At 41.5% G+C, this 27,684-nt stretch overlaps 1 pseudogene; it reads right to left on the bottom strand.

The window, feature by feature from the left end:
* Positions 1-1,780: 1,780 nt before the first annotated feature.
* On the bottom strand, positions 1,781-19,369 carry LOC148124172 (uncharacterized; annotated as a pseudogene).
* Positions 19,370-27,684: the final 8,315 nt, after the last annotated feature.

Here is a 27,684-nt window from a genome sequence, read left to right as displayed (position 1 = left end):
GGCATAAGTTTTACTGTAGTTTGAAAGCACCACATTCAGTGCATCCTTCTAAGTCAAATATATTTTCCATAATATTATCTTGTATTTTCATTTTTATGATCATGATAACATGATTTAGTAAATGTTCTTAAACAATTGTGCTGACCTGTGCCATTTCCTACAATACAACCAAGGCTCTTCTAGAACCTTGAAGCTAATACATTTATTACTACATAAAATTCTGTGGTTCACCAGAGGTATAAAACAGCCAGAATGGTTAAAGGTAAGCTTCATCTTGAAACAGCCAAATGTAACTTTATTAGAAAATTTAACATGATTTTTCATGTATTAGCCATCTAAGATTTACTTAGGCACAAAAAGGTCTCTGTTAACATCTGTTTGTTTTTTTGTCTTGGCTAAAATAGTTTTGCTTCATCATTTTCTCCTTTCTCTTTGCCTTCCTCATCCATTTCAAAATACCTTGGCATACAAAATATAAATATTTATCTCCCAGGAGAATATTCTGTACATCTGATCAGTTGGACTGTGATCTGTGAAATCCCAAAGAACACATACATATCCATTCTTAAGTACCACAGTTTGGATGTGCTGTAAAGACTAATACCAATATCATTCTGGAAACAAGGGCCATAGTAGCGTCCATACAACTGCCAAGAGACAAGGACAGCATGATTAATGAAGTATGTTTTTCCATCTACTCTCTTAATATTGTGGCATGCTTGGAACTGGTTCACGGGCATCACAGAATAGACAGTGAACAAAAGGCAAGGAAACCCTGAATGAACAAAAGGCTATGGTTATAGAAGATTCCAAGGTAGATACATTGGCCCGGTCCAGATGCAGTAACTCTCCATGGTACTAAGAGATAACTTCCTCACCAATTCCCACTCAAAACAGGAATGTTGAATGTTGCCATGTTGATAGTCCATTCAGTACAAGAAAAGGATTATGGTTCAAACTAGTCCTATAGACTAGGATTGGAGGGGCCTAGATTCACAGCTCCATTCTACCATAAAACTGACGAAGTGTCCTGAGCCTTGTCATTTCTTCTGCTAAAAATTTTTTTTGAACTCTCTATTTTATAATGGACTCCAGACAACTAATAACACAAGTAAAATTGAAAAACAGAAATAGGAAACAATATAAAATCGTGTAAATATATGAGATATGTTTGTATGCTAAATTGGACTACAGTTAATTTTGGTTTAATTTTGAGCTATTTAATAGGCTTGAATGAAATCTGAGAAGCAGAATGTGAATGTTTCCTCTTCTTCTTTTTTCCCATGGCAGAGATGATAAGAATCTCCAATCTCCAATAAAAATAGGTCTACAGCAGGAGAGTAAAAAATTATGAAAATAAAATAGGATGAAAAAGCAAAAGATCTAGTTAAAACTAAATGAAGAGAAAATTTAGAGAGTAGTCTTAATATCAAATGCTACCTACCTCTTACACTATCGTTTTTCTCCTTCATTAAAATTATATGCAACTAACCTTTTATTTATATAAATTTCATATATCATTGAATTGTTTTATGAAATCATTTTGCTATTATTTTTGGTAAGAAAATACAAATTTGAAAAGTGTAAATTTTTATTCATGGCTGATAGATCAGTAATAGGAAATTTTATCTTATTTTTATTTTATTTTGTTTGTTTATCAAACGTATAAGATAACAAGTATAGGTGTGAACATATACATGAACAAAGGAAGTAAATACAGATAAATGGGGACAGTAAGACAGGGACGGTAGGCATCCTAGTGTGCTTATGCACACCTCCTTTATGGACCTCTTAGGAATGGAGTGAGGTCCATGGTAGACAGCTTGATATTGAAGCTGTGAGGATTTGAGGCTGTAACAATAGAGTCAAGTAGAGCATTCCAAGCATTGACCACTCTGTTGCTGAAATCATATTTTCTGCAATTGAGTTTGAAGTGATTTATCTTGAGTTTGTATCGATTGTTTGCCCATGTATTATTGTGGTTGAAGTTGAAGAAATCATTGACAGGCAAGACATTGTATCAGACAATTTTGTGTACTATGCCTAGATTGGACCACAGGTGGTGCAGTTCCAGATTGTCCAAGCCCAAAATTTTGAGCCTGGAGGCATAAAGAATTTTATTGTGAGTAGAGGAGTGGAATACTCTCCTCGAGAAGTACTTCTGAATCTGCTCAATTGTGTTAATTTCCCCTATACAGTGTGGGTTCCAGGCAGATGAGCTGTATTCAAGAATTGGACTGGCAAAGGCTTTGTATGCCCTAGCTAGCAATTCAACATTATTGGAGAAAAAGCTTCACAAAATAAGGTTAACAACTCTTAGTGCCTTTTTGGCAATGCTGTTACTATCAGCTCTGGGCTTAGACCATTTGATATAAGTACTCCTAGGTCTTTGGCAGAGTGATGATCATCTACGAGATCGTTTCTGCCCAACTTGTATTTGCTGTTCTGATTTTTATTGCCTATGTGTGGGACAGAGCATTTATTAGTTGAAATTTGGAGTTGCCAATTATGTGACCATTCTGACACATAGCCAAGACTGCTTTGTAGGGCAGCAGCATTGACAGTGGTGTTAAATAATTTTATGTTATTGGTGAAGAGAACACAGCTGCTTTTAATATGATCGCATAGGTCATTGACATAAAGCAGAAAGCTGCCTTAGGGGACACCACTGTTAACTGGTGCTGGATTTGATAGGGCCCTCCCTATTTTGACTATTTGTTGCCTGTTTGACTAGAACATGTCTATCCACTTGTGCAGGGATCCAAAGATGCCGTAAGATCTTAGTTTCAACAGTAGTTTGTTGTTCACCACTGAATCAAAGATTTTGCAGAAATCTATGTAAATTGCGTCTATTGCTTTATCCTGGTCAAGATGTGTGGTCCAAATGTTTCTGCAGTGTAGGAGTTGCAGATTACAGGACAAATTTTTCCTGAAACCAAACTGCTTGTTAGAAAGCAGGTTGTTTGTTTTTAAGTGGAGGGTGATGGGTTGGTTTATAATTGATTCCATGACTTCACAGGTGATGCAACACAGTGAGATTGGTCTGTAATTTTCTACTAGACCAGAGTCTCCTTTTTTAAAAATAGGTATGACCTTGGCTAATGACCATAAGTCGGGCAAGGAGCTGGCTCTGAAAGATACCTCATAGATTGTGCATAGAGGGTCAGTTAGGGAAGTGGCAAGCTTTTTCAAAAAGTAGGCACAATAGAGCCAATAGATAGAGATGACTTCAGGTTATGTAGTGCCATTTCAACATTATCTACTGTAAAAGCAATATGTAGTAAATTGTTACAATTTGTTGTGGTATGACTAGGAAATGGGGAGCAGCAGTGATTGCTATAGACAAGGACTGAACTGAAGAATGTATTTAAGAGGTTGGCCTTAACAGCTTCATCATTACAATCTTCCCCATTAGGCCCTTTTAAGGGTGGGATAGTTTTCAAGTCTTTAAGTTTGGCATTTATGAAATTATAGAAGTCTTGGGAAGAGTTTGAGTCTAACAGCTTTTCCTCCTGTTTGCAATGGTGATTGGTACATTCAGCTTTTATTTGACAGCATAAGGTTTTGTATCTGTTTTTAAAGTTAGCTACATAGCCAGTTTTGTTTGCTCGCCAAGAGATTTATTTCTTGGATTGTAAGTTTCTTCTTGTTATGGGTAATTTTTGGCTTTAGGGGTTATTTTAGGTACATATAGATTAATGACTATTGACTTCAAGCAAAAAAGTGTTATAATGGGCTTCTGTAGTTATACACCTGCAGTTGAAGTTATACAACCTGCAGTTATACAACCTGTTGAAGTTGAAGTTATACAACCTGTGAAATTATGCAACCTGCAGTTATACAACCAGTGCCAATCAAGAGATGCGAGATCGGCAGCTATGAGATCATAGTTGGCTTTTTAAAAGTTATAATTTGTGGTCCCATCATTATGACCCTCTTTGCAAGGACACAAATTGAGATAAAAATCAATCATGCTGTGATCACTGTTGGGAAAAGGTTCTTTTTGTAGGCCTTAAATTGAGTTTAAGCTATTGCGGAAGATGAGATCTAAGCAATTGTTGAGCTTGGTGTTGTTCGTTACCAACTGCTCCAGCCCCAGAGTCGTAACAGCATTGTACAGGGTTGCGTGTATAGGTTCAGTTGTACATTTGTTTAGGGTCCAATTAATAAGAAGCCAATTGAGGTCACCAAGAAAGATAAGGGGGTGTGGGCAGGAAGCTGCCCATGTTAATAGTGTAGTTAGCTTGTTTGTATGACCAAGGTCATAAGCAGAGGCTCTATAACATAGCAGGAAACAAACTGTGATATTTAGGTACAATTCGCAGACAATGGTCTAAGGAAGAACAAACTCCTGTGTAACATTTATCTTTTTCAGACACACACAAAATAATGGGAATAAATTCAAGGGGCATCTAAGAAAAATATTATAAAATGTAATAATTGCCTCTGAGGAAAAATGGATATATAAGCTGAAATTGGTTGAAGAAAATAAGGGATAAAAGTATTTTTCTGTATATATTTATATAAAATGCTTTAATAATGAAAATAATATAACTAGTACTCATTGGGACTGGCAGCTTAAGTGTTGATACATAAAGGCATGACTGAGTTCATAAATTTATTTCAGCTTCACTTTACAGATCTGCAAAGGTTGTAAATGCAACATTACTTTTTCATCATCACAGTAAATGGAGTTTAGCAAAAAGTTGCTAAACATGTTAGTCATTAAACAAGAACTACCTGTAAACTATCTACATTACATCATGAGAGACTGTGGAATACTTAAATTTCTGAAACATTGTGCAGCTGGGGGGTTCTGTTATTTAGTCACTCTGCCTAAGAGACTGTCAGAGAAAAAATAAATCAGACCTGTCAAAAATCTGAGCTGATCACTTACACATTCTTTGAAGTTGGCCCAAAGACCCTATGGACTTAAAGCTAGAGATTACCCATTTTTTCAAGAGTTGGTTTAAATTGAGTAATTGTATGATTCTGCATTAAATAGCATCAAATGGACATGAGAGTCAACAAATGGAATTGTTTTACTCTTAAAATTATGTAATCCTTCAACAATTTCCCTGAAATAGTTGTGAGATCAACCGAATTCTAACACACACACAAATCCATTTTTCTTTCAAGCTACACTGTTGCTAGCCAGAACTGGACTCCAAATGAAATTCCTGTGCCACATGATCTGGGCATATTATCTCTTTCCTCAGTATAATCAACAATGCAAAAACTAAAGATTAAGTATAGCCACATATTTTTATTGAATCTTAAAAGTCCATGGATAAGTAAGTTTGCTGCCCAGCCAAAAGAGGATGATAAAGAGGAGGGCACAGTAAGGGTTAGTACTGTACACCTTTTATTAATTGGTTAGACTTATATTCCATCCTACCTCCAAGTGGAATACATAAGATCTCTCCTCCCATATTTTTCCCACAACATCATAAGAGTTAGGCTGATAGAGAGTGACTAGTCTGGATACACAGTGAACAGCGATGACCAAGGAGGAATAGTTCCTGAGTGCTAGTCTAGTGCTTTAGTTACTATGTCACATGCCATTCTACATGCACAAAATGTTATTTGTAAAATGAAGATGGTTGATGGTTTTCTAAATTATTTTATGGCATTAGTTACGTTTTTGTATGCATGCTGCCTCTGGGTGATAGAAAACTATACTACTGCTTTTCCGTTATTATGATGCTGAAATTTTGTAGCACAAATTAGGAGGAGGGGAACAAAAAAAGGAAGCTTGGAGCCATATCCATTTTGGGACTGATTACCCATTCAAGTTCTAAAGTAATAGCTATATTAGTAATGTGCATGAAATGCCATAGAAAAATATATTTATTTAGAGTAAATGTAGAAAATAGAATTGTCTTGAGTCAAATTTTATGTCTTATTAACTGACTACATTTTGCTTTCCTGAGAAATAATTTGTTTTATACTTTGATGGGCTTTGGTTGCATTTTAAAAGTGAGAAATTTGAATAAATAAATGGATGGTTGGATTGAATGCTACATGTAGAAGCACAAACATACACACACAAATATCTTTTGCAAAAAGATTCCAAGGCCTCATAAATCCTTCACTTTCTCTCTGCTCTCTCCCTATGAGACTTGCTGCTACCTGTGAAAAATAATTCAGTTATTAAAAAAAGCAGTTAGCAATAGCCTACACAATCCATTCTCAATATATCTTGTTTTAAAGTTTCCCCAGGAACCTGACTGATATCCTTGACATCATCCGCTGTGGGTGGTATGGAATTAAAATAACCTCTTTCCATAACAGAAATGTGTTTGGGAAATAGAAAATTTACAGTGGTATAGGTTGATACACATGTGTGCGTGCATTCACAAGCACAAACATACACATCTCTGTGTGCACAAAAACCATTCAAAACCTTCTGCTGGATTTGTTGGATCTGACTCATCAAGCAATAAAGACAACAAGGCTGTAGAACTAAGAAACCCTTTAAGACCAGCTCTTTAAATATTGAGCTGGTTTTAGAGGGAACATTGAGATTGTTGTGCATAGAATTGGCATTTTTAAAGTTCGACAATTATTCTAATATTGTTGCAGCATCAGTATTCTGTACCATGAAATATAGAGTTCTACATTTATATCTCAATTACAGAAAAATAAATATGATTGTTTTAAAACTGATTTTACAGGTAGTTCTTGACTTACAACTACAATTGAGTCCAAAACTTCTGTTGCTAAGATAGATAGCTGTTAAGATGTTTTGTCCCATTTTACAACTTTTCTTGCCACAGTTCTTAAGTGAATCACTTCACTTGTTAAGTTACAACATGGTTAATAAGAGAATCTGGCTTCCCCATTCACTTTGCTTGTCAGAAGATCGCAAAAGTTCACAAAATCCAGACGCTTGGCAAAAGGTGATGAGATGTCCCTGAGACACGGCAACTGTCATAAATACATGCCAGTTGCCATGTGTCTGGATTTTGATTATGGACCATGGGGATGCTGCCACAGATGTGTAAAAAAACACCATAAATCACTTTTTTCCGGTGCTGTTGTAACTTCAAATGGTCTGTGATGACCCCGGGTGGGATACAAAATTGGTGTTGGTTCTTACCTGACACACCATTTCTCTTCGAGCTGTGAAGATCATCCAGAGAGTGGGAGGTGCTTCAGTCTGCCTTGCTGTAGGCTGAGCTTAATTACTGAGGAACGCTCCGCCCTCCATCACGTGGCTTCCTTGTAGCGTTCCCCAGTTTATGCAAAGTCGAGATGGAAGAGAAGGTCGTACTCTCATCTTACTAGACTTAAGGGTTCATTGGCCGAAACAAGACCCCACCAGATGGTAAAAGGATAAGGGTGGGGCTGGATGGTCCTCGCAGCTCGAAGAGAAATGGTGTGTCAGGTAAGAATCAATGCCCATTCTCCTTAGAGCTGCTCGGATCATCCAGAGAGTGGGACATACCAAAGCTTGGCTGTCCTACGGGAGGGACTCCATCTGGTGTGGAGGCCTCTGCGGGTCCTCGATGACCCACTGAAGGATTCGTCTGCCAAATGAGGCCTCCGCTGAGGCAAATATGTCAATCTTATAATGCCTAATGAAGGGAGACAGGGAGGCCCAGGTGGCGGCCCGACAAATATCAGAGATTGGAGCCTGGGTGGCCCAGGCTGCTGAGGTAGCTGCACGTCTGGTGGAATGTGCAGTTATTCCGCTGGGTACTGGCAGAGCCTGAGACAAATAAGCTTTGGAAATAGTAGCTCTGATCCAGCAGCCGATGGTTGAAGGGGACACCTTGTGGCCCAATGTCTTGGGTTGAAAGGAAAGGAATAGGGATTCAGACCTCCTAAAGTGCTGGGTGCGCTTAATGTAAATGCAAAGGGCACGTCTCATGTCCAGGGTGTGCCACAGCTTCTCCCTCTCCCGCGAGGGATTGGGACAGAAGTTTGGGAGCATGAGTTCCTGTGCCCTGTGGAAGGTTGAGTTGACCTTGGGCAGAAAGGTAGGGTCAGGCCGGAGGACCACCCGGTCAGCATGGAAGATGCAAAGGTCCTTTCTCACCTACAGGGCTGCGATCTCTGAGATTCGGCAGGCCGAAGTAATAACCACCAGGAACACGACTTTGAATGTTAAGAATTGGAGGGTGGATTCCCTGAGAGGCCCAAAGGGGAGTTTAGTTAGGGACACAAGGACCTTATTGAGGTCCCAGGTAGGGTATCGGTGAATGGTAGGGAGGCACAGGTTAGTGGCTCCCCTGAGGAAGGCCCTAATGCGAGGGGGGTGAGAAAGGGAGCCAAGGTTGTCACCAGCGATGACAGTCGAGAGGGCAGCGACTTGGTGCCTCAAGGTGTTAGGGGAAAGCCCTTTCCTCATACCATCTTGGAGGTAGTCCAAAACTTGAGCAATGGAGGGCAAAAGCGGGTTGACCTGGAAATTATGGCACCACTTGCAGAAACTATTCCATGTGGCATTGTATATTCAGTTAATTTAGGGCCACCTGGCGGCTAAAATAGTATCAATAACCTGGTCGGAAAGCTTCTAGTTTCTTAACCGTTCCCACTCAACCTCCAAATGGTTAACTGGAGCCATTGAGGATCCGGATGCTGTTGGGGGCCCTGAGAAGGGGAGATTCTGTTCAGGGGGAATTCCAGGGAGGGGCCACCGAAAGGTTGTGGAGGTCTGCAAACCATGGGCGTCTGGGCCAGTAGGGGGCCACCAGAAGCAGTTCTGCCTTCTCCTGGATCAGTTTCTGTATGACTCTGGGGAGTAAGGCTAATGGAGGGAATGCATATAGAAGCCCTGGGGGCCAGGGGCAATGGAGGGCATTGTAATTCTCAGCCCCATGGGAAGGGTATCTGGAGAAGAACCTTGGGAGTTGTGTGTTGAGGGATGATGTGAAGAGGTCCACTGTGGGGAGACCGAAGATCATGGTCGCCTCCTTGAACAGGGACGGGTGGATGCGCCACTCGGACTGGTCTACCGTGGCCCTGCTCAGCCAGTCTGCTTGGGTGTTTGAAACCCCTGAGATGTGTTCTGCTTTGAGGGAGAGGAGATAGCATTCCGCCCAACAGCAGAGGCGCTTGGCCTCTCTCATCAACCGTATGGACTGGGTACCCCCTTGCCTGTTGACGTGAGCCTTGGCGGTGACGTTGTCCATGAGTATAAGGACATGCCGCCCACGTACCTGAGGGAGGAAGTTGCACAGGGCCAGATGGATGGTGTGGAGTTCCAACCAGTTTATACTGCATGCCCGCTCTGCCTGCAACCATCTGCCCTGTGTCGTGAGCGAGTGGATGTGAGCGCCCCATCCAGACAGGCTGGCTTCTGTGGTGAGGGTGAGGCATTGGGGCTCCTTGAAGCCATGACCCTTGTTGATGGAGAGATTGGTCCACCAGAGGAGAGACGTGAGGAACCTTGGAGGCACCTTGACCATGGCCTTTGAATTGCTTCTGCCGGATCTTTGGAACGGGAGCAGGAACCACTGCAGGGATCTGGTGTGTAAACGGGCCTAGGGAACAATAGAAATGTGTTGGGTATATGGATACACCAACTAGGTTTGGGTGACTAAATATATAAACCTAGGTTTAAGTGTTTGTAGCTTTAAGCACCAAACTGCAATGTAATTAGATAATTAAGGGTGCGGTTGCAAGCAGCAATAAAAGGCAGTGAGAGTAACGTAACACTTCCTGGTCTGGTCACTGGTCTCTGGTCCCTGGTCTCTCTGCTCTCTGCCTGCCTGCTGTTTACTCCTGTTTGAGACGTCTGCTTGTTAATGCTTGTTGGCTACTGTGCTGAACAAAAGGACTGTTTACTTGGTGAGCTGATATCCTGTGTATACTCAGCGTTGTCTTCGAGAGAAAGGTATCGGAAGGAGCAGATAAAGACATTGTACTGACTAGTTAATGGACTAGGTTACTGGATGGATATATTGGATAATGACATATGGACTGAATGACACTGCTTGAACTCTAAATGAATTAAATAACTATTTAAAACTACAAACAGTGTTTTTGTCTCCAGTGTGTGTATACTCTTGGGCCCAGCTTCTCTCTCATTTGGCTGCCTGGCTTGACTGCTGCTGTGCACTCTGCTTGGGGGTTTGTCCCCAAACACTAACATTGGTTATGGGCCCAGTGAGCACAGTCTAACTAACCAGGTTATAGCAGTGAGAGTTTTGGGGTGAGTTGCACATTACTGTATAAACAAACTGTTTGTTGAATAGTTATTTATCTGAAGAGCAATGGCACAAGTAAATTTGCCAAGTCTGTCCATGATATCCAGACTAGATGGAACAAACTATGTTTCATGGTCAATGAAATGTAGTTTACTTCTACGAAGAGAAGGTTTGTGGGACATAATAACAAACCCACCAGATGTATCTAACTTAGATCCTAATGTTGAAGAGGATGCCAAAAAGATACAAGACTATGAACGAAAGAATGAGCAGGCTTTATGCATCATAGGACTGACTCTCTCTGACCAGCAACTCATTCATATCCGTGGAGAGGAAAATGCTGCAAACTGCTGGGAGAATCTCAAGAAGATATATGTTCGAGACAGTGTAGGAGCTCATATCAATCTTACACGGAAGCTGTTTAGAACACATCTTGAGAAGAATGGAGACATGTTAACTCATTTAAACTGTATGAAAAGCATTTTTCAGGAATTACAAGAAAAAGAGCTTATATTTAATGAGTTGCAACAAGTATACATCATACTGTCTTCTTTGGATCGAAGCTATGATGATTTTGTGACTGCTTTAGAAGTATTGCCAAAAGACAGTTTATCAGTAACTGAGATTACCGGCAGGCTATTAGAAGAAGCCAGAAGAAGGTTTGAACGTGACCAGCTGAGAGAAGATAAACCTAATGAAGAAGAGAAATTATCTTCAAAGCTTGAAAGAAACTAACTTTGTAAAGTAAAGCACCCGGAAGAAGAGAATTTATCTTCGACGGCATACACAATTAAAAAGTGTTTTAATTGTGGAGGCAGAGGACATTTGGCAAGATTCTGCAGAAAAGGAAAAAGCCAGAATGTAAAAAAGCCAAAGAAATCTTTTGAACTAGCCACGTTTAGCAACTGTGATGTGAAGAATGATTTATGGGTGGTGGACAGTGGTGCATCCCACTGCATCATGAGAGATAAGACAAAGTTTATAAAAATGTCTACAAGCTCTCAACATATATCACTCGCTAACGGCTGGCACCTCAAGGCCAAGGGTGAAGGTATTGCATATTGTCCATGCTTAAACCAGAATATAAAAATGTTGTATGTACCACAGTTAAAGATGAACTTGCTTTCTGTGAGGGTATTAGATAAACTAGGTTATGTAATTACATTTAAGAATAATAATTGCATACTTGAAAAAGATAACAAAAGGGTAACTGCAGCTTTAAATGGAACATTGTATGTCTTACATGATAGTAAGAAAGGGGAGGCACAGACTGTATTTAACAATATAAAGCCTCATAATGAATGTATCCATTTATTGCATAGGTGTTTGGGGCATGTAAATTTTAAAATGCTAAAACGTACAGTAGAGTTATCTGAAGGAATAAGGTTAAAACCTTGTGATAAATATTTGCGTTGTAATGTCTGCTGTGAAGATAAGAGTAAAATATTGCCTGCAAATAGGCTAAATGGTTTCAAAACTAAAGAACCTTTAGAAGTAGTATTTGCAGACATTATAGGTCCAAAGAAACCCAGTATGGGGGGTGCTCGATATATACTGAGCATTATGGACCATTACTCTAGATATGGGTTTTGCTACCTAATGAAAAGCAAAACTGAAACATATCAACATTTCTTCAACTGGTTAAAGTTTGCAGAAAGAAAAACTAAACGGCAACTGATAACCCTGGTGACAGATAATGGTACAGAATTTGTTAATAGCAAATTCCAGAATAGATTAAAGGTAGCTGGAATAGAGCACAAGAAATCTGCACCATACAGACCACAACACAACGCATTTATAGAGAGAAGAGGCCAAACACTACAGGCAATGGTTAGAACAATGTTAACTGATTCTGGATTACCTGATTCTGTGGGGGGGGGAGGCTGCAATGTGTGCTAATAACATATTGAACAACGTTGTTAACTCAACTACTGGTGAAATACCATTCACCATGTGGCATGGCAGGATGCCTGATCTGAGTTACCTGCACACATTTGGTGCACCAGCATGGGTGCATATACCTACACAACTCAGGCGTAAAGGGCAACACAGAGCTAAACAATTCTTCTTCGTTGGTTACGAAGCTAACCATAGGGCATATAGATTTTGGGAGAAAGGCACATCTAGGGTGTTATGTAGTGCCAATGCCCAATTTCTAGAGCACGTAGGATGGGATAAGTTAGAACAGGATAACAATAAAGAAGTAATTATTGAATCCTATAGAAATCCCATTAAGTATCCCTGTAACTTTAAGAATAAAGTAAAAAGAGAAATACAGGAAGAAATTGTGCCCATAGAGGAAGAAATAGAACCAATAGCTGAGCAAGATGAGGAACAGGAACAGGTAGTAACTCAAAAAAGTCCTCATACAAGCCCTGTAATTCCCAGAAGAACTACACGAATATCTACACCGCCTGATAGATACCAGGCTAACACAGTGTGCCAGGTTAATAAAGTTCCAAATACTGTGGATGAAATTAAAAGGTATCCTACTAAAGATAAGGAAAGTTGGTATGCAGCAATGAATAAGGAATTGAAATCCTTAAAGGATATGAAAGTATATGAAAATGCGAGATTACCTGTAGATATAAAACCCATTGGCTGCAAATGGATTTTTAAGATAAAAACTGATAAAGATGGAAATATAATCCATAAGGCAAGATTAGTAGCCCAAGGTTTTAGACAAAGTGCCAATGACTATGATGAAGTATTTGCACCTAGTCTTAAAGCAGCAACATTAAGGGCAGCCTTAGTGTGGGCAGCAAGCAAGAAATATATAGTTAACCATTTAGATGTGGAAACTGCTTACTTGCACGCTCCACTAAGACATACTGTATATATGAAAAAACCTATTGGATTTAAAGGTGAAAATAATAATGATTGTTGGTTGTTAAAAAAGAGCCTCTATGGTCTTAAACAATCTGGCTATGAATGGAACCAGTATATTGTAAAAGAACTGAACAATATAGGGTTTAAAGCTGGTTTAGCCGATCCATGTCTGTTTAAAAGGGAGACAAATGGTAAAATATCATTATTATTATTGTTTACTGATGATATTGCCTTGATTACTGAGACTAATGATGAAGCAAATAAAATAATAGCATCATTAGCTAAGAAAATAAAAATCAAGCAATTAGGGGAGATAAAGAAATATCTAGGTTTAAATATACTGAAAACACAGAAAGGTTTTAAGATATCTCAGGAAGATAAGATATCTAAATTGCTAATAGATTATAAGATGGAACTTTGTAAGCCTGCAAAGACTCCAATGAGTCAGGATATTTGCAAAATGGATGCTCAAAGTCCCAAGTTTGATAAGGCAATATATCAATCTTTGATTGGTAGCTTATCATACATTAGCAATTGGTCAAGGCCAGATATAGCTTATAGTATTAATCAACTGGCACGACATAATAATGATCCGCTTCAATGTCATTGGAATGCATTGAAGAGAATTTTAAGATATCTTAAAGGAACATTACACCATGCACTGTATCTAGAACCAAAAGGTGATCTAATACTGAGTGCTTATGCAGATGCTAGCTTTGCATCAGAAAGAGACACAAGAAAGTCGACTTCAGGAACAGCCATAATGCTGGGTAAGACATTAATAGGTTGGAAGTCAATTAGACAACAGCATATAAGTTTGTCTACTATGGAGGCAGAATTCTCCTGTTTATCGCTATTATGTACTGAATTAATTATGTATAAACAAATGATGAATGATATGGGTATAACTGTAAATTATCCTATAATTGTACATGAAGATAATCAGGCAGCAATTCAAATGGCCACAAATATTGCAGTAAAAACTAGGAGCAAGCATACAGATTTAAGGTACCTAAACGTTAGACAATCTGTAAAGAGTAAAATGATACAGCTGGAGTACTGCATGTCGGAGGACAATATAGCTGATAATTTTACTAAAGCCCAAGGTGCCATTAAGCACCTAGAGAGTTGTGAAAAGTATGGGTTTAAATTGTAAAGGTATTATATATTTATATCACCCAAAAGGGGAGAATGTTGGGTATATGGATACACCAACTAGGTTTGGGTGACTAAATGTATAAACCTAGGTTTAAGTGTTTGTAGCTTTAAGCACCAAACTGCAATGTAATTAGATAATTAAGGGTGCGGTTGCAAGCAGCAATAAAAGGCAGTGAGAGTAACGTAACACTTCCTGGTCTGGTCCCTGGTCTCTGGTCCCTGGTCTCTCTGCTCTCTGCCTACCTGCTGTTTACTCCTGTTTGAGACGTCTGCTTGTTAATGCTTGTTGGCTACTGTGCTGAACAAAAGGACTGTTTACTTGGTGAGCTGATATCCTGTGTATACTCAGCGTTGTCTTCAAGAGAAAGGTATCGGAAGGAGCAGATAAAGACATTGTACTGACTAGTTAATGGACTAGGTTACTGGATGGATATATTGGATAATGACATATGGACTGAATGACACTGCTTGAACTCTAAATGAATTAAATAACTATTTAAAACTACAAACAGTGTTTTTGTCTCCAGTGTGTGTATACTCTTGGGCCCAGCCTCTCTCTCATTTGGCTGCCTGGCTTGACTGCTGCTGTGCACTCTGCTTGGGGGTTTGTCCCCAAACACTAATAAAATGCATGAGACCATTTTACCTAGTAATTTAGACAATTCTAAGAGTGATACCCTTTTTGATTGTCAGATGAGTTTGACGAATTCCTGGATGCTAAGGAATCTTTCTGAGGAAAGGAAGACCTTCCCTTTAACTGTGTCAATAACGGACCCCAATTGTGATATCCGGGTAGATGGTAACAATTGGCTCTTTTGCCAATTTACTAGGAACCTATGGTCTTGGAGGGCAGAGAGAGTAGCTCTAGTGTCCCTCTCTGCTTGGCGTCTGGAGTGGAACAGGATGAGGATGTCATCCAGGTAGCAGTGGAGATGCACTGGACAGTTCCTGAGGTGAGCCGCTAGGGCCGTGAGGACCTTAGTGAAGGCTCTCAGGGCAGAAGCCAACCCAAAGGGGAGGGCCACATACTGGAAGTGGCGGTGAAGAAGGACCAGAAAAGGGATACATTTTATATAAGTTAGCTAGCTCCTGAGCATATTATAACTCTCTGATATATAAGTCATAAGGACAGAAAGCAACTCTGTCTGTATTACGCTAAATAATTAGGAAATCTATTTAGAGGAAGTTAACGATGTACCCAAAGTTGAGAACAAGGAAGCTGCAAACAAGGAAAAGGTCATGGAAGCATTTCTGTAGGTGTAAGATAACGGTAAAAGATAGCATATACTTACAAACATCCTGTCTTCTCTACCACATCCTCTTAGCTATGTTTTGTTCCCAGGAAAAATATGTTTTTATGTATTTTGTAAGCATAAAATCCATATTTGGTAAATAGGGCATAGATGAACGCCCAGGTTTGGGCTGAAATCATCATAAGGTATAAAAGAACTAACCCCAGCATGTAATGGGGGTTCAGAATTTGTCATGTTAATGCTCTGAACGCTTTGCGCAAATAAAACCTGAATTCTTCCACCTCTCGTGGTCTCTTGTTCTGTGTTGAAAACAAGATTGCTGCAACAGCGGTGATTGTAATAGAACCTGAGGAATTTGGAATGGGAGGGCCGGATTGGAATGTGAAGATACGCCTCTGAAAGATCTATGGAAGAGAGTGGGTCCCCCCTGCCTGATGCCCAGTAGAATGGAATGTAAGGTGTGCATCTTAAACCTGCGGTGGATCAGGTAACGGTTAAGGCATTTTAGGTCTAGAATTGCTCTCCATCCACCTGAGGATTTGGGAACCACGAAAAGGTGGGAGTAAAAGCCCTGCCCTCATTGGGATGGTGGGACAGGTTGGATAGCCTGAATGTTGAGGAGATGATGAATAGCGGAATCCATCAAACTGCATTTGGTGGGATCCCTCGAGGGGGATGCCATGAAAAAGTCGGGGGGGCACTGAACTCCAGGGCGAGACCGAATCTGATGGTGTCCCGGACCCAGGCATCGGAAGTAGAGGAGTCCCATTGGTCGGCGAAATGTCTGAGACATCCGCCAATGGGAAGGGAGGGACGGGGTCTATCTGGAGCACCAGAAAGGCTTCCCCCCTGAACCCCTGAAGGGACGCTTGTAGCTGCCGCCCCTCCTGTTCCAGTCACCTGGAACAGGCTCGATCATGAGGTTGGAATGGCCAAAAGGAGGGGGATCTCGGGGATCTGGGCGGGAAGGGAGACTGGTAGAAAGGTCGGGAGGACCCTCTCCAAAATGGCTGAGGGGTTCTTGGCTCTGGTCTCCGAAAAAGAGAAGGAAGAAATTTTTTCTTGCTTCTGGTCTCAGCTAGCAGGGGCTCCAGAGCCGTACCAAATAATTTGTCCCCCTTGATGGGGGCGGTTGCCAACTTAATTTTATTTTTTACATCTGCCTGCCAGTGTTTGAGCCAGAGCAAATGGCAGGCTGTAACGTGAGAGGTTATTGCTCGGGAGGAGAACTTAACCGTGTGATAGGTGGCGTCGGCTGAAAATTCTGCCGCAACCGTGAGCTTGGTGATGTCCTGGTGCGCCCTTGTATTAGAGGGGGGGGACATGCTGTTTCAGTTGGCGGAGCCACCGGATCGAAGACCTGGTGAAGAAGGAGGCAGCCGTGGCCGATCTAATGGCCCAAGCGTCGGCTTGATGAGCCCGACGTAAGACTATTTCAGACCTCTTGTCCTCAGGTTACAGAGCCTCCAGAGGATCACTAGGGGAGGAGGAGGATGCTAAGCCAATGATGGGCTCATCAACCTCAAGAGTATTAAGCAGGTTGCAAAAGCTTGAATCGAGGTTGAAGAACCTCTTGTCCTGGTTGGATGGGGCAGGAGGGGCCCCCGTGGAGACCAACTGATTTGAGACTAGGTCGTGAAAGATGGGTGGAGCTGGAATAGCCTCCTCTTCCACAACGGGCTGCCTGAAAATGGCGTCCTCTGGACCTTCCGCCGGGGAAGGGTGGGGAGAGGGAGATTATACGGATAGACTGGAAATGTTTTTGGCCTTAAAGAGGAGCGATTTAAACATATGTGGCTTGAACAAACCCACAAAGGTGGGTTGATCAGGGGTGAGACCCTCATCCTCAGACATCTCCCCTTCCATCAGGTCTAACTCCGATAGGGGCTCACCGTGGAGTGTGGACCCCATTAAAACTCTTCCTCCTCCCTGAACTGGTACAAGCCCTCTATTTCCTCCTCCAATTCCCCTTCTGGGAGAGGGCTGCCCCTCTGTGAAGGTACCTGACCGTGGGGAGGGTCCGGTCTGGGCGAGGACCTGACTGATCGCGACTCATGTACGGGAGCCATCAGAAGGAGGCTGGGCCTGGACATCTGTTGCAGACCTTCTGTGATCCCCTGGTGGATAGCCCGTTCCATCCAAGCCCTCATTTGTTCAGGAATCTCGACTGTGGCGGGCTCCTCCTGGCGCAGACCAGCGGCCGTGGGAGTGAATGTAGCTTCAGGTATCCGCCTGGTCGTTGGTCCAGGGACCTGATGCTCCTGGAATGAGCTGTGCCTGGAAAGGGAAGAACAATCTGGAGGAGGGGGGGGCGCCTAGAGGTAGAAGGAATGGGGGGCTGGGAGAACTGGAGGCACTGGTTGTGACTCCCTGGATGGCCTGTCAAATTCTTTCTCCAGCGCCTTATGGCGTCTTAAGGCATCTCTTTGAGAGGTCTTGGAAATTTCCTTAGAGGTTTCCTTAGCCTGTCTGCACAAATGGTAGGACTTAGATCTGGCCTTCAAAGAAAGGCGTTTAGTGGAATTGTCATCTGCCATTTTAGAAGTAAGGATTGTATATATGTACTATAGGCGGTTGGCTCACCAAGAGTTCGACCTACGGCAAAGGCCGGGTGTCCTTTAAGCTGGCCCGTGCCCCCATTTGGAATTTAGAGGTGTATAATCTATAATATTATTATTATTATTATTATTATTATTATTATTATTATTATTATTATTATATTTATTTTCCAAAATATCGAACCAATTAGCTAGGTCCGGAGCTCCCAGGGCAGGAAAGCCAGGGAATTGTTGTGTTAATATCCAATTGGTCAAATGAACACTGGAGGCTGGAGAAAAGGCCTCTAGCAGCCTGCACTCCCAGACAGTAACCGGAGATGGTGGCTGCAATTCCTCACCCTGAGCGCTGCTGCGGAAAGCCAACAACTCTAGATTTTTTATTTTTTTTAGGCAATAGAAACAGAAATAATCAAGCTCTAACAGGCTGGGAGGCCTGTATAAGTGAGCTAGCGACCTCGCAGCTGAAAATGAGGCTGGAAGATGGTGCCCGAGCATGAGGCAGTGCCAAAAATGGCGGCCGCCTACGGATCTCCTTTTTGGGCCGCTCAGGGTGGAACTAGGTCCCTCTGGCAAGATTAGAGTACCTAGAGGGCAGCAAGATGGAATCGCCCCTTCCTGGGGCAATCGGCGTTCGGGTGGGGGGAAAACTAGCTGTGCTCGCAGCGCAATCGATTCAAGCCGCTAGTGAGGGTGGCGTAGAGAAGTGGCAGGAATAAACAGTACAAATCGAAGGGGGGGGATTAGCGCAGAAGCGCTGCTAAACCGCCCGCTCTTTTTCCCCCTTGGGGGTGAAAAACTGCTCTCCCCTTGCTCTAGAGACACCCCAGATGCGCAGAGGCTAAGGAAGAAATAAACCAGGCAATCCTGAAAGTTTAAAGACGAGCTTGAATCGGCCAAGGAGTGAAAGCAAACACAGCCTAACTCTCCGAAGGCTGAGCATAAACTGGGGAATGCTACAAGGGAACCACGTGACGGAGGGCGGAGCATTCCTCAATAATTAAGCTCAGCCTACAGCAACGCAGACTGAAGCACCTCCCACTCTCTGGATGATCCGAGCAGCTCTAAGGAGAATAAACACAGTCACAAAAAAACAGGTAAAGCCCCTTTTATTCCTTCACTTTATTTCCAAGCTCCAAATAGCCTTGACTGGAGACAAAAAACTCCCGCACAAATAGTTACAAGAAAGAGGAAATACCGTTTAAACAAAAAATGCCTATAAATTATAAAGAGTAAAAAACAACACAAACCAGGCAAGATAAGGGCTTGAAGACGTCCACAGATATCAGAACACACACTGGGAAGGACACCAAACTCAGAGAGGAACAATAAACTAGAGATAGTTCCATGCTTGTTTTCCAACACTCACCCGTACGCATGTCTGTCCTTTTATCCAGCTGTCACAGCTGCAGCCCATGAGACGATCAAGGCCCTCTTCTCCCCTGTAGACAACATCTCTCCCTTATCCTCTCCTCCCTGCGTGCCCTAGGATGGAGAGGGGATGGGCCTGGGTCCTCCTCTGACTGCCCAGCCAGCCTCTGCCCTTCCCCAGCTTCTTCCACAACCTCTGGAGCCACACTTCCACTCCCTATCTGCTGTTCCTCCTCTCCCTCAGAGTCAGTCTCCACCAGGGGCATGACATGATCTCTAAACAAATGGTTGTAATTGAGGAGTACCTGCACTGTAATAAAGTTATGCAGTGCTTTAGATTCATAGGCCAAAAAAACCCTACTTACTTGGAATCCATTTGTAACTCTGCTATGCCTTTTTCTCAAAATATCTGACTCTACTCTGTGGCTCCTATGCAATTCCAAGAAAAACTGCATTTGGTTTAAGGAGTTGCAGCTGACAGGTGCCCATCTTCATATCCTCAGAAGTATCTGGGGGATATTTTAGACATACGTTTATGTGCCTTGGTGTCTGTGTCAAGCCTGACATATAAAAGCCAAGAGATCAAGACCATATCACTTTGTTATCATATAATCCTATGATAAACAGGAAAACTACATAAAGCCATTTGCTTTTCTGGAAAAAAAACAATAATAATGAAGCACTGTGAGCATTATGACCAGCAGGCAGACTGAGGAATTTTGGCCAGTCAATGTATACAGTATATCAATCCAAAGTTACCCCCAATGTGGTAACTTTTTCAACGCAACCTCAAATGTTGGTTGGCCAGGACATTTTGTTGTTTAAAAATACATGCTAAATCACCTATTCCATAGAAAGGAGGGCAGCAGCACCCCTGGGAATATAGAAGGTTTTAGGAAGAGACTCAGGTTGGCTCTTCCCTGACTCATTGGGGTATAAGAGAGAGTGGGGAAAATTACAACAAGACTTGCAAGATTTGGTTATAATACAGCATAATTAAGCATAATTCTAGTCTTCCTGTGAAGATTATTTCCCGATCTGGATTATTTTCCTACGAAAGGTCTATCATTTTAATGTCCTTTTAGGTATTACAGGGACAGATTCATCTGGGGAGGTGGGGGGGGGGGTGTCTAGTTTCTCCAACAATCCAATCCAACCCCATTCAACAGCCAGATAGGAGGAGAATTGCCTTCAGCAGCCCAAAATGGCCTTGTCATATTCCACGTCCAGCACGTCCAGCACATTATCATCAACATTATCATCAAGGCATAGTAATACATTTTGAGGGCCAAGCATGTCAGAAGAAGATGCAAAACGGTACTATAAAAGTGGAACAACAGAATAGGATTGCAAGCTACCTTCTTGCTGACCTAAGGTTGAGTTCAAGATGATATCAGAAAGATACATTTTATAAAAATAATTAGTAAAGAAATAGTTGGCAAGAAAAGGAACTGAGTTCTTACAGGTAGTCCTTGATTTGCAACCAGAATTGGGACTAAAACTTCCACTCCTAAACTATGTAGCCATTAAGGGAGTTGTGCTTGATTTTACAATCTTTTTTTGCCATGGCCATTAAGCAAATCACCATAGCTGTTAAGTAAATCTGGCTTTCCCCATTGACCTTGCTTGTTCGAAGTCTCCTGTAAAGATCATTAATGCTAATGTGACCCAGGATTCTGCAACTATCATAAATACATTCCAAGGGCCCAAATTGTGAAAGCATAATCCAGGGACACTTCAACAGTCATCAGTGTGAGGACCAGTTGTAAATCAGCTTTTTAGCATCTCAATAACTTCAAACAGTTGTTAAACAAACGATAATAAGTCAAGGACTACTTGCATTGCTAGAGTGGAAACAGGAACAACAGAGCTCCGTTACTGCATCTTCCCATGTACTTGAAAGGAAATATAGACTGCCAAGTTGAATGTGACAAAATTAGGAACTTTGTATTAAACATACAGGTTTTTAAAAATGAAAACAGCAGATTATGAAGGTTAATATTATATATAGTGAAAACAAATAGGTAGATAAATATAAATGTAGTAATCCCTAAAAATATAATTAACTTAATGTAAGAAGAAACCTAGATCAATTCTTTTGGTTATACTATTAGTATTGTTATTATACCATTTCTATTGCTATTAGTTTGTTGAGATTTATTACCAACGTATGTTGCTTGTGTTTTATTTGTAAATAATGCTCTGACAATGCACTGTTTTTCAAAAATGTTTATGAATGAAAAATTATTTTTTTAAAATGAAAATGGCAATTTGATGGTCTGTATAATTTATAGGGACAGGGTATAATTTGAGAGAAAAAGAAATACTTTTTGCCTTTGATTACAGATTTTACGGCCAGAGCAACTGGTCTAATTTTCAGATTTTAAAATCTCGGTATTAATTCCCTGATTTTTATCTAATCTGATTATTTTTTCCTAAAATATACAAACACTCATAGTTATAAACTATTATTTTCTATTATAAACTATCGTTTATTTTACTTATTATTATTTTATTATTAAACATGCACCTTGACTTTCTGTTTTTCTTGATATAATGGATTCATTTTTTTAAAATGAAAATGGCAATTTGATGGTCTGTATAATTTATAGGGACAGGGTATAATTTGAGAGAAAAAGAAATACTTTTTGCCTTTGATTACAGATTTTACGGCCAGAGCAACTGGTCTAATTTTCAGATTTTAAAATCTCGGTATTAATTCCCTGATTTTTATCTAATCTGATTATTTTTTCCTAAAATATACAAACACTCATAGTTATAAACTATTATTTTCTATTATAAACTATCGTTTATTTTACTTATTATTATTTTATTATTAAACATGCACCTTGACTTTCTGTTTTTCTTGATATAATGGATTTTTCTGGTTCATATTCTCTTCTGTCTGTTTGGGTCAAAACAAAACAAAGCAAAATAATGAGATGGTAAAAAAAACAGTTTAAAATTCTCATTTAGTTCAAAAGATTTGGCAATGAGACAATGGAATTTATTCCTTTCCCAAGTGTGCTTCTTCAGATTTTTCACAAAGTTGTAATGATATCAACCCGAGTGTAGCAACTATAAACATTTTGCCTTGTACTATCTGAAGAATAAATGCAATATAAAAGGCACAATATAAAGGTTGTTTTTCATTTATCTCCATCAATATATACTTTTTTCTGACTTTTCATCCTTATATCTCTGCAAGTACTTCACATAGGGATTATGCAATGAAGCAAGATCGAAAGTAAACAATGCTTGCCTTACGAATCCAAGGCTTACTGCTGTTCCAAGTAGTTGCACTATGCAGTTGTCTTGTGAAAAGAGTATTTTGCTGATGGGCAAATCAACAGTCAATCTTCTGCAAGCAGGAAAATCCAATCAGACCAGTATGGGACTTCTTTGTTGCATTAGGAGTAGAGCTGAAGTGGCCTCTAGTGGATCAGAAGAGAATTTTTATTTTAAAGAAAACATTGCCCAATCAAGTGATGCTGTGATGAGTTAATTAAGATCTTGAAATCCAAAATAATCTCTATTTCCAAGGCTTGCAATGGGCAAAACAGATTCTAGGATGAATATGATCAAGTCCCCAGATTTCAGTGTCCCCAGGTTTCAGTCCCCAGACACAGGGACTTGGGATATCTTTGAGCTAATCATTGGATCAGCCTAGTTTCAGCTAATGAACATTTTAAAAGAGAAGCTCTACTTGAAGGATCTGGTATCTCTGTTCTTAGAAATGAGGAAAAATTCCCTATATGATGAGTTGAACTGCCAGGCTGATGCAGTGGTTAAGATGATGAACTAGAAGCGGAAGATCCAGACTGAAGTCCAATGTCAGCTAGCTACTCTCTCTCTCTCTCAAGCCTACCTCACAGGATTGTTACTCTGTGGGAAAATAAGACAGCGTTTCTCATAGAGCAAAGGTGAGGTATAAAATAAATAAATAAATAAATATGATACAAACTGTAGTGTATTTAAATAGAGGTTTCTATGGCGATGTTCCTATTGGTTAACAGAAGCAACAATACGATTGGTTAGTAACATTAGCACCTGATTGGCCGCAAATAGCAGAGGGAAGTTTAACTTAATGTCATTGGTTGCGAGCCATGGAGCAGCTGCTATAAAAAGGGCTGCTGCGGTTCGACTGCAGTTGAAGTTACCGTTATTATTAAAGAGCTGAATTCAACTCCGGTCTGTGAGTCTCTTTACTGGCGCCAGAACACTGGTGACGAGGGTGGGATTAAAGAGACAAAGACCATAAGCACGTGGCAATGACAGCCGAAGGACCGACGAGATGGCCGGCAACAATTTGCCACCCTCACCGTTAAACCCAGCCGAAGAAGACTGGGAGTCGTACATTGACAGATTCCTGATGTTTTTAGAAAGCAACAAGCTGCAAGGAACCACCGACCAAAGGAAGAGAGCCGTATTCCTAATGCATTGTGGTCTGACTGTTTTTAAAATGGCCAAAGCATTAGCAAGACCAAATGATGTCAAACAGATGGCATGGATAGACCTGAATCGGATGTTGAGGAACCATTACGCACTGGCCATATCCAACCTAATTAAAAGACACGAGTTTTACAAGCGCGACCAAATAGAAGGCGAGAGCATTGGAGACTTCATAGCAGCATTAAGAGACATTGGGGGAGCATGCGAATTCCTCAACATGGACAAAGCCATGAGGGATCGCATAGTCCTTGGACTAAGAGGCGCAACTTTACAGAGCAAACTACTAAACCGACCTAACATCACCGTCAATGAAGCCATTGCTGAAGCAACTGCCGATGAAGCCACAAAGAAGTTTGCAGCAAAAATGAAGCAGATGAATATGGTGGGCAGCCCGAGCATGAACAAAGAGAAGAAGACAGAGGGAACCCAAAAGCACGTTTCCGCATCATCTCACCATGAAGACATCGAATCATCAACCAATTCAGATGACGAAGATGAGGAAGTGAACAGACTTTACTCTGAAAGGAACCAGAGAGAGAGACGAAGCAGAAGATCCGAATTCCAATGTGCGAGTTGCAGCGGAAACCACCCGAGATCGGAGTGTCGATTCCTGGATGCCACCTGCTGGCATTGTGAAAAACAGGCACACATCGCAAGGGTATGCTGAAACAAAAAGAGCTATAATTCTAGGGGACAAGGCAGTACCCCCCTCCCGAAACAAAGGAAGGACAACCCTAAGTCGTTGGAACCATGATGGAAAAGGTCAACGGAAAGATGAAAAAAAAGAAACGCACCAAACTATCACAATTGGGACAGCCAGAACAACGAACACTAAGAAGGTTAGAATCAACGTCCTGATTGAAGGCGAGCCGTGCGAGATCGAAGTAGACTCTGGTTCGTATTTATCAATGGTGTCATGGAACGCAATAAAAAGTTTAATTCCCGATATACAACGCAGAGAACTTGAGAAACAAAGCTTAATCATCAAGGACTACCAGGGTAACAGAATACCGGTAGTAGGGCTAGGACAATTCAAAGTAAGTTTTAAAAGGCACACCAAGATCCTGCCATTAAACATCATTGACAGAGATCGGTCCAGCCTGCTCGGTTTAGAATGGTTCAAACCGCTCGGGATCGAGGTGACAGGAATAAACAACACCACCATGACTGACTGGGAAAAAGACCTGATGGAAGAATTCCATGACGTGTTTGACGGGACCTTAGGCAAGTACCGTGGGACCCCCATATCGTTTAACTTAAACCCAAATGTAGCTCCAGTTAGATTCAAAGCCAGACGGTACCATTTGCACTAAGACCTAAAATTGACGAACAACTAAACAAATTAATCACTCAGGGGGTTCTAGATCCAACTGACCATGCCAAATGAGAGACCCCAATTGTGACCCCTATAAAACCTGACGGGTCCGTGCGCATCTGTGGTGACTATAAGGCCACCCTGAACCACGCATTGCAACAGACGCATACCCCGTTCCTGTAGTCCAACATCTCTTGCATTCATTAGGAAGAGGCAGAATTTTTGCAAAACTCAACCTCATGCAGGCATATCAACAATTACCTGTTGATCCTGAAACAGCCGAGGCACAAACCATCATAATGCACAGAGGAGCATTTAAGTGCAATAGATTACAATTTGGCGTAAGCGTAGCTCCTGGCGTTTTCCAGAACCTAATGGAACGCCTTCTACAAGGTCTAAAAGGGGTGGTGCCCTATTTTAATGATGTATTAATATCTGCTGAAAACAAAAAACAACTAAAAAACCGTTTAAGGGCAGTTCTGACAAAATTTAGAGAAGCAGAACTCAAGGTCAAAAAAGAAAAATGCCAACTTGCCACAAACCAGGTCGAGTTCCTGGAATACCTTATTGATGAAGCAGGAATCCACCCCACACACAAAAAAATACGAGCGATTAAGGAAGCCCCCAGACCCAAAAACAAAACAGATTTACAGACTTTTTTGGGTCTCATTAATTTTTATCATGTCTTTCTGTCACAGAAGGCAACAGTAGCAGAACCACTGCATAGACTCCTTGATAAAAAAGCCAACTGGAAATGGGGCCACCAAGAAGAAACAGCATTCAAAAAAATTAAGGATCTAATCACATCAAAATCAGTATTGATCCAATACAGCAACACGCTACCTCTAACTGTCACCTGCGACGCTTCGCCGTTCGAAATAGGTGCAATACTCAGCCACACATACCAGATGGCAGGGAAGCACCAATTGCCTTTTATTCCAAGACGTTATACAAAACCGAAAGAAACTACAGCCAACTAGACAGGGAAGCTTTGGCAGCCATCTCAGGAGTGAAACATTTCCACGAATACTTATATGGTAGGACATTTTCTTTGATTACTGACCACAAACCATTATTGGGAATCCTAGCTGGAGACAGGGCAACCCCCAATATCCTGTCCCCAAGAATGACTAGATGGTCAGAATTTCTAGCAGCTTACAGTTACTGCCCAGGGAAAGCCATACCCCGTGCAGATGCCTTAAGCTACGCACCACTACCAGGGCACGACGACGATCCAGCTCCCACCACACAGACACTACAAATTGAAACGATGCCAAATTGGCCAATCACCGCATCAGACATCGCCAGGGAAACGGCTAAAGATGCACTGATGAGCCGGATATTGAACTGGGTGGGATGGGGTTGGCTGGAAAACATGAAAACCAAGACTTTTAAACTTTTTAAAAAATGGTAAACTGAATTATCGCTGGAAAAAGGGTGCATTTTGTGGGGAGACAGGGTGGTGGTTCCCAAAAAGTTACAAGAAAAGATGTTGACAATGCTACACGAAGGACACCCCGGCATAGTAAAAATGAAGTCCCTGGCCAGAAGCTACATCTGGTGGCAAGGAATAGATAAAGACATTAAAGCCTGGGTTAAAACATGTAACAAATGTCAGGCCCACCTCCCCTCAGCACCAGTTTTCAAATGGGAGACACCCCGAGTCCCCTGGTCAAGAATCCATATGGATTTTGCCGGCCCCACAAAAGGTTACACTTACCTAATCGTCGTGGATGCCTATTCAAACTGGTTGGAAGTCATTATCATGAGTTCAACAACCACAGAAGCCATCACCAAACAACTAAAAAATTTTTTGCCACCCATGGTCTACCAAATGTAGTAGTATCGGACAATGGACCACACTTTACAGCCTTGGCGTTTGAACAGTTTCTTGCGGAACATGGAATACGACATGCTTTGACAGCGCCAGCTTATCCAGCGGTGAACGGTAGAGCGGAAATCATGGTTCGTTTTACAAAAGAAGCACTGGAAAGGCTTGACGGAAGTGATATGCAAGAAAAACTAAACACCATGCTCACCATCCAACATATAACACCATGCACAACTAGGAACAAGAGCCCAGCTGAACTTTTGATGTGAAGAAAATTGCGATCTTACTTGGATAGACTGCACCCTACCTACAACCCAGAAAAGCCACCAGACTCGTCCAGTAAGTACGCTCTTTCTTACCAGGTGATTTAGTCTACGCAAAAAATCTTACTGGAGAACCATTGTGGTTACCGGCAACGATTACTCAAATCACTGGCCCTCATTCCTACCATTTATAAACCACCGATGGCAGATCGTGGAAACGACACATCGACCAGCTACGGTCCCGACACATCGAACGAGACACTGACGTTTCCAGAAACATAGAACAAACATTTTTCCAAACACCCCCAGACAATAATGAAATATCCAGAGGTGGGGGAAACAAATTAATAAAGAAAATAAAAATCACTTGCCTTTAGAAGACTTCCGAGAAACAAGAGGAGTTGAAGGAGTCTCAGGGGAGAAGCAGCCAGCCCGACTCGACCTGCCCACACACACAGCGAGGAGACCACGCTGCCCATCCAGCAAGCCCAGACCGCAGA

The sequence above is a fragment of the Pseudonaja textilis genome, chromosome Z (assembly GCF_049901715.1).
Source record: "Pseudonaja textilis isolate UNSWEBS1 chromosome Z, rPseTex1.2, whole genome shotgun sequence".
In the NCBI taxonomy this organism is placed as follows: Eukaryota; Metazoa; Chordata; class Lepidosauria; order Squamata; family Elapidae; genus Pseudonaja; species Pseudonaja textilis.
This window is presented reverse-complemented; position numbering and strand designations above follow the sequence as displayed.